This window comes from Camelus bactrianus, chromosome 23 (genome assembly GCF_048773025.1).
Source record: "Camelus bactrianus isolate YW-2024 breed Bactrian camel chromosome 23, ASM4877302v1, whole genome shotgun sequence".
NCBI lineage: Eukaryota > Metazoa > Chordata > Mammalia > Artiodactyla > Camelidae > Camelus > Camelus bactrianus.
This window is the reverse complement of record NC_133561.1, coordinates 2,646,465-2,655,081: the sequence shown is the minus strand read 5'-3', so window position 1 is coordinate 2,655,081 and position 8,617 is coordinate 2,646,465.

Genomic DNA, 8,617 nt, shown 5'->3' with positions numbered 1-8,617 from the left:
ACAAATTCCGATTAGCAAAACATCTTATAAAATAATAGAAAGAGAGATTGGATATTTTAAATTTCAGCTGGGCAGAAGGCACTTTGACAGTGATTCTGATGAGAGGTTTGGTTTGTAGGTTTTTGTGTGTTTGGCGTGCTTTCAGAGTTTCACCCATTTAGGCTTATCTTCAGTCTGGAAAGGGCTGACGAATATCATTAAAGGAGAATTGGAGCTCACACTGCATTAGGACAAAAATAAGGAATTTCTTCCTGCTTTAAAATGAATTCAATTTTCATGATCAGAAGACTTTTACATGAAAACACTAAGATAACTTTCAAATGTGACTCCAGAAACTTTGGGAAAATTTAGAAAGTGGAAATGTTTTCATACAAATTAAGACACATCATTGTACCAATTTCCATGAAGGGTAAATAATGAAAAGATTCTGGAAAGCACAGGCTTGCAAACTTGGTGTGAATTCCTGGTAAGAGCCAAGAATGAACGCCCAGAAGAGGCTGAACAGGCTGATGATGAATCACACGAAGAATGATTGAAAAAGAGCATGAAAACAGGTTAAGGTAGAAAAGTTGGCCAATAGGAAGCAGAGGAGGTTGGAGCTGTTCTCCAAGGCAGTCACGTGGGAGGAGGGGCCCCACGTGGCTCCAGAGGACAGTGTGGACCACATCAAAACAAAGCAACAACAAAAGCCAAACAGGCAAACAAAACAACACAAAAAACCAAAGGGTAGATGTTCTAGTACTTTGAGCACCTTGTAAGTGTAACGGGCTGTGGACGTAATGAGCACCCAGTCCCCTGGAGTTCAAGGAAGCCGAAGTTGGATAAATGCAACTATGTTTTAAAATAATAACAAAAACGACCTGCAAAGCTTCCTGCCTTGTGTCAGATGAAGGAGGCATCTTCCAAAGTTACTTTTATTTGAACTCCTGTCCATTTCTTCTTTGTCTGTAAAACACTTCCTGTCTTCCCATTTTAAACCATATATAATTTGTTCTTTAAACCTTTATTTATAGGAATTTAGCTTTAATGGTGAGATGTTTCAGTGTGTTAAGTCTAGATTATGACTTCGCAGGTAAGGGAGAAATAGTTGGGCTTTTAAATCTTCACAAATAACGCCTCCAGAAGAACGGTTGGTCTTGTTGGGTTTTGTTCAGTCACTGGCGAGTCATGTAGAGGTTCCTGTTGCTTTGCCCAAACTGGGAGCAAAGGAATTGATAGCACTTTTGTATTTTCTTATTTCTTATTTTCTTTCTTAAAATAGTAAATAACATTATTTTCTTCCCTGAAAACACACAAAAAACATAAAAAATGTGAGAACTGAAATAACTATAAGGGAATTTTTGTGCCGGGGCTTGAAGCTGTTTAGGTGGTACGGATAGTCTCCAGAAGGAAAAACTAAACGTATCTGTGTGTTCACAAGCTCACGGGATGCCTGGCCACATGGGTGAAATTTCAAAGCTGGTTGCTCGTGGCCCCTTCCCCTCTGGATTAATCGCAGCTCTGAATACATCGCAAGTCCCCTGAAGGCGCGCGCCGCCCGCCGGGGAAGCCCCGCGGCGTTGGCTTGCCCGGGCGTCAGGGCAGCAGGCACGCGGGCGCACCCCCCTTCGGCGGGCAGCGGCGGGAAGCCCCCGGGCAAGCAGGTAAATGAATTAGTGAGTCACTGTCACGGCGAAGCAGGATGCAGTGGAAGGTTATGAGAGAAACGGGCAAACTCTAGGCCATTTCTGATAATGCTATGAAAAGTACCTCCTGGTTTTTCTTTTGGTGGGTCTCGAGGTAAAGGAGGGGTTGGAACTGACGGCCGGACAGCCAGGCTTGGGTTGGTGTATTTTCTGAAACTGAAAATTCCAGGAGGAAGACGTTGGTGCTGTTTCAGTGGCGGCGGGGGGAGAGGGAGCTCAAATATAAATGTGAATTTTTAGATGCTTATGAGGCATTTATGAGGCCAGCTCAAGTGAGAGCCGTGAGTCTGGCACACAGAAGAGCTACCTTGGCTGGAGAACGCAGACTGAGAAACCTCTGTACTGCTGTTGTGTTTAAAGATTCAGAAAAGTCTAAGACCATCTCGGAGAGCCGAGAGCGCGAGAGAAATGGAGGCTGAGCTGCTCGCGGGGAGACAGACGAGGTTAATGCTTTTTTCCTAAAGGTTGTTGATCAGAGAAAGGGACGTAACATTTGCCCGAGCATTTGATGACAAAGAGGCAAACCTCTTCCCCAGAAGCTTCTGAATGGACCCAGGAGAACAACAGCATCTAAGCCTGGCCGGACAGGACAGGTTAAAACACCACATGAGACCACTTCTATGTGGAATCTAAAAAAATGACACAAATGGACTTATTTTCAAAACAAAGATAGACTTTTGGAGGTAGAAAACAAACTTACGGTTACCAAAGGGGAAGCAGGGAAGGATAAATTAGGAGTTTGGGGTTAGTAGATGCAGACCACTCTACATAACACAGACAAGCAAGGTCCTACCACAGAGCACAGCTCGTCAGTAGCCTGCAACCACCTGCCATGGAGAAGAATGTGGAAAAGAACATACATGTAAATGCGTGCCCGACTCACCCTGCCGCACACCAGACACTAACGCAACGTCGTAAACAAACTGCACTTCAATTAAAAAGAAGCGCTAAGAAGGCTAGATTGCAATGAAATACTGCCCGTGGGGTGGGCTTGGCAACCAGGAGACACCGTGTCAGCCCCTGAGAGTGAGAAATTCCAGTCTTGGAGGCACATGCATCCACCCACACACACATGCACCCCACACACACCCCCCCACCCACACACCCCACACACCCACCCACACACACACACACACACACAGAGGAGCAGCACGACACGTCAGGGTCAGGCATATGGAACAGAAGTCGGGAATCCATTGCAATTGCTGAAGCCTCGTAAGAAACTGTCCCTTTGTTGGGCCTGTGCGGCCACAGAAGAAGAGGGGAATCACACGGTGAGGGCTCCCCCGTCCGGGTAGGAAGTCTCCGTGCCCAGAAGATGAGTCACCAGTCCCGAATTCAACAGTCACCAGTCCAGAATTCAACAGATAGATGACAAGACTGTTCTCCCTGCGGAAGCCATGCCGGCACGGGGAGCCCAACATCCACCAGGTGGACATCACGTCCGCTGCGCCCCGAGCCCCACTCCCCTCACCTGGGACGTGCTTGTGACTCCTCTCGTCCCCCTAGAAGGCACTCAGGTGCATGACCTGCACGCAAACCAGCTCACGTCCTCTCTCTGTGAGCCCCCCCAGGGCTTCCTCCCGCTCCTGTAGGAAAGCCCAGGCCTGCGAGGGCGCGCGGCGCGCAGCTCCCCCCGCTCCCACCTTCCCTCCTGCTGCGTCTTCCTGCCTCCTGCCGCCAAGTGGACGGCTGCCCCTTCAGCCTCCTAGACGCGCTGAAGTCCCCGCGTAGCTCTTCCACTCTGTTCTTGCTCAGAAAGCCCTCGACCCCGCTCCTCAAGGCAGGTCTGTTTTCCCCTCAGGTTTTGGCATAAACGTCTCTTTCTCAGAGGGGTCTTACTGAACGTCTTCCCTAAAATACTTCCTCTCTCTTACTCCCTCAGCTCGTTTTGTTTTTTCTTCCGTGTGAATGAGTAATTATGTATTCACCACTACACGTCTCCTTGCTGAACGTCTGCGTGTTCACGAAACCATCAGCTCCACGAAGGGCAATTCACTGTTGTATTCCCAGTGTTTGGCATATGGGAGATTAACATTAGCAAGATTTACCGAAGGAAAGGATAAATACATGGAGAGATGAATGAATGAGTGAATGAATGAATGAGTGAACAAAGGAACTTTCCCACTACCGCCTGGCTTTCCTGTGTATGAACACAGACCATCAGCAACAGTAGCAAGGCTCAGGCAGTCCACTTCTTTCTGCGAGGTGTGCGACACCCCAAAATGCTGTTCATAGGTGCACTTCAGCAAGGAAAGGTCATTACAACATCTGTTCCTGGAGTTTGACGCTTTTGAGACCTGATTTAGACAGTTTTTCATCTTGCTCTAGATTTTAAATTATGTTTGTGAGTGTAGTTAAGACACTTATACCTTAATTGATCCAGAAATTTACTTTTATGTTCAACACTTTATGTTCAGACAATACAGAATAATTTATTTGTTGACTCCAGACGGAATGTGATTCTAATTTCCCAACTTAGCTAAATTTCCCTACTCTGTTCAGAATCTAGAAAACTTAATTGTTCTCTTTATTCTCGCAAATGACTTGCGAATTCCAACTTTGGTCTGAGTTTACTATGAAGAAGAAGGAAACGATACGCTTGGACAGCAGATCCCAGACTGGTTCCAGCTTCAAAGCTAGTTTTCACATAAAAGTTATATTAATGTCCAAAACGAGCAAGCAAGGGAACGAGGCCAGTGTTTTGCTCTGGTGTTGACAGTATCTGTTGACATAGTTGCTGTAAAGCCTGCTAAAAATCTGTGGTCTGAGGGAAAAGAAATGTATCAACTCTTTCATTTCAATATAAATTTTCTTTGAAATCACAAATCATCTTGACTTTTGTATGCGCTAAGTTATGTTCAATATATAATAGGGACTTAAATGATGTTAAGTAATGGGAAAGAGTCCTATTATATCAAAATTCAAACACTCGTGGATCCAGGCAGTCCTCACTCTTGGTGGTCCTGATACACACTGATCTCAGTGACCGCGATTTAGTCATGAAACAGCCGCTCCCAAGTGACGTGGTCCAAATTTCAGTCCCCAGGGCGTGCTGCCTGTGGACAATGGCACAGGGCGGCTCTGCCGCGAGCTCCACAGTTCACAGATCTCTGCGGAATGACAGGTGCAAATCCTGCCCAGCGAGTGGCCAGTCGCCAGTCAGGGTTTGGTCACCATGTATCTCTTACTCTGTCCACACAGACAGGAAAGTGCCTGGTTGTGTTGCCTCCTTGCCTGCTAGGAATAAACATATGTGACATTTGACAAAACAAATAATCAAAAGAATTAGACAACAAAGATGAAAATTTCAGTTAAAAAAAAAAAAATGGAGCCCGACCATGCCCGCGGTGAGAATTGCACAGATGGAAGCAGGATGAAGGCTACACGTGGGATTTGTTTGGCTGTGCATTCAAAGGAACGTAAGAAGGAAGGACTTATCAACATAAACTAAAAGGATGAGAAGGATGACAAAAAGGAAAGAGGTCCCAGAGGAAGTGACACCAGTAAGAAACTTTACATTACAGGGATCCCCGGAGATACATCACGATTTTGACGAGGCAGAGGATAAAATGCTGGAAGGCGGTCTGAACTTGGAAAGGTGTGCGACACTTCGCCGAGACACAGAAAAGAGGCCCGTTCTGTATCTTACACACAAGCTACGTTATGGAATGAGGAGGCTCGCGCTGTTCAAACCACTGCGGGTACGGTGTCCACGGTGAAGTGAAACACTGCAATTCCCAGTGCTTCCAAAGTCTTCAGCCTCAGTCTTATAAATCAATGTGAATTTCACTATTTGCTTTCATTCTCCCACACATTTATAACTATTAGTAAGAGGTTTTAACATTTTGAAGAAAAACTTTGAAAATCGTGAGGAAAAAAATCAGAATTTTCCCATTATGATTAATATCGCTGTGCAGGGTTTGTGTCTGCGTGTGTCGTGTGGAGTCTCGCCCCGCCGTGCACAGCAAGGCCCGCCTGTACTAATTCTTTGCCTTCATCTGAGTGATCAGGAAACAAGTCCGCAGTATCTTTTATCAGGCACCAGGTACAGAGTGGTTTCCAAGTTATCCCTCAGCACACTTACATAATAAAAGTGGTCTATAGTTTCGATATGTTTTGGAACTTATTAATGGCCTAAAATTGAAGACAATTACTCATAAAATCTTTTCAGCATGAACAGTGGCTGAACGACATTTCAGGACTACTAACGTCGATGGCGTTGTCACTGGTCACAGATCATTGGAAAAATACATCATGTTTCAACACAGAAAAATAAGTAATTTAGGAGGCATCATTTAAGCTTTGAAAGATATATGCAAGAATTATCATTTTTTATTTTGGAAAAAAAAAGGCTCATCTACATTTGTGCCTGTCCCAAGAAGCATGTCATGACTTTTTTAGGGAAAAGTTATAAATTATTATTATATCTCCTTAGGTCATAAATAAATTAATTGCACTAAGATTTGCTCCAATTATAGGAGCAAAGAGATAAATTAATCATGTATTTCAGTGTGAGAGCGGTGTGAGTGACGGCTTATACTAGCCGTGCTGGCAGCCTAAGCTGAGCCACAAACCAGTAAGCAGATTGGAAACACTCTGTGTCAGCCAAGGCTGGGAACCAGGCAGAATTTAGATGGTTTGAGGGAGTCTACAGAAGGGCTGGAATGGAATTAGAAGAGCCAGCAAGGCTGGTGGAAGCAGCCAGAGAGCAGCCAAGGCGAGAAGCCTTCCTCAGCCCGGGCCTGAAGGGGGAAGAGAGGGCACGGTGCTCACGGCCCAGGGAGGGACAGGGACCACTGGGGAAAGCCCACAGCGCAGGCTGACCCGGCCACCGCCAGAGGTGTGGCGCCGGGAGGGAGACAGAAGGAAGAAACTCCCCGCCCGCCTCCTGTCCCCAGGCTCCGGCCAGTGGCCCGGGGGCCAAAGCCTGCCGGGAGCAGCCACTGAAGGGAACCCACGATAAAGCCCAGGATAAAATCAGCTCCCCAAGGTCCTAAGCAGGGCAGAGGAGAACGCTGCATCCGGGGCCGTGCCAAACAGCGCCACTGGCAGAAAAGCCAGCCTCGTGCTAAGACCTTGCCCACACTCTTGCGTCCCCAGAAATTCTGCTTCAGAAGCAAGACTGAAACGCATCTCAGGGTTCAAAAGTAAGCAGACATTTAGGTAAACTCTACTTGAATTTTGTGGGGGAAGAAACAAATATGTTTTATTATAACAATATTAAAATCCCCAGGAGATGTGACTCTCACGTTCCTGTTTAATTTTGTTTAATCCACATTTCCCCACTTTGTTTAAGCTGCTGTTTTATATGCCTTTGTTTTGAGAAGCCCGCAGGCACCAGCCCAGGAGTGGTCAAGGAGGTGCACAAAATAATTGAGACACAGCATACGCAGCATTGCTACACGGAGCGGGGTTCGGTGCTGTCCGCCGTCAGGGGACGTCGTCACCCGCGGTCACAGGTGAACGGTGCCCGCCACCCCAGGGAGCTGAGGCAGCGCGTCCCAGTGCCGGGAAGCAAGAAGCAGCCTGGTGCGTTCTTCACCCAGCAGGCGGGTCCACTGCCCGGAGCACAGGGCAAGAAAGAGAGGAAGGGCAGCCTTTGGCAAGTGACGCTGCCTTTGTGTCTAGACAGTAACGTTGGATTCTATATTTTTCATATCAAATGGAGAAACACTAAAGAGTGCGAACTAGGGGAGAACTAATTACTTTGGTTTTTACAATTTTTTTTTAATTGAAGTGTAGTTGATTTACAATGTTGGTTTCAGGTGTACAGCAAAATGATTCAGTTATACACATACATACATATTTTTTTTTCTTTTCAGATTCTTCTCCATTACACATTATTACAAGAAGAGGGCTAATTTGAAAGCTTACTCTGCTGCCTTCTGAGCAAGACAATGTTGGAGCTATTTGATTCAGGATTACATTGCTTTTTTTCTTTTTACCTTGGGGTGGTGGGGAAACATGAAAAAAAAAAAACTCTAGAAATTGTGATTATGCTGTTTAGATAATGATAAATAATGGCTCCTAAAATGTTTTACAGTGACAAAGTCAAACATTTAATTAATAACTGTAAGGAGGAAGCTATAAATGTTGCACCAGACCACGTTTGGCAGTGGCCACAGCATCAGTCTCTAGATACTCAGACAAAGCACAGAGAACAGGGTGTGAAAGCCAGCTTGCCATTTACAGCTACATGCTTGTGTGACTCTGAGGGGTCTGGCATATCATGACTTTTTTTTTTTTTTTTTTAGCATTTTTTATTGATTTATAATCATTTTTAATGTTGTGTCAAATTCCAGTGTAGAGCACAATTTTTCAGTTATACATGAACATATATATATTCATTGTCACATTTTTTTCTCTGTGAGCCACCATAAGATCTTGTGTACATTTCCCTGTGCTATACAGTATAATCTTGTTTATCTATTCTACAATTTTGAAATCCCATCTATCCCTTCCCACCCCCTGCCCCCTTGGCAACCACAAGTTTGTATTCTATGTCTATGAGTCTGTTTCTGTTTTGTATTTATGCTTTTTGTTTGTTTGTTTTTAGATTCCACATATGAGCAATCTCATATGATATTTTTCTATCTCTTTCTGGCTTACTTCACTTAGAATGACATTCTCCAGGAGCATCCATGTTGCTGCAAATGGCGTTATGTTGTCGGTTTTTACGGCTGAGTAGTATTGCATTGTATAAATATATCAGCTCTTCTTTATCCAGTCATCTATTGATGGACATTTAGGCTGTTTCCATGTCTTGGCTATTGTAAATAATGCTGCTATGAGCATTGGGGTGCAGGTGTCATCCTGAAGTAGGATTCCTTCTGGATATATGCCCAGGAGCGGGATTCCTGGGTCATTCAGTAAGTCTATTCCTAGTCTTTTGAGAAATCTCCATACTGTTTTCCACAGTGGCTGCACCA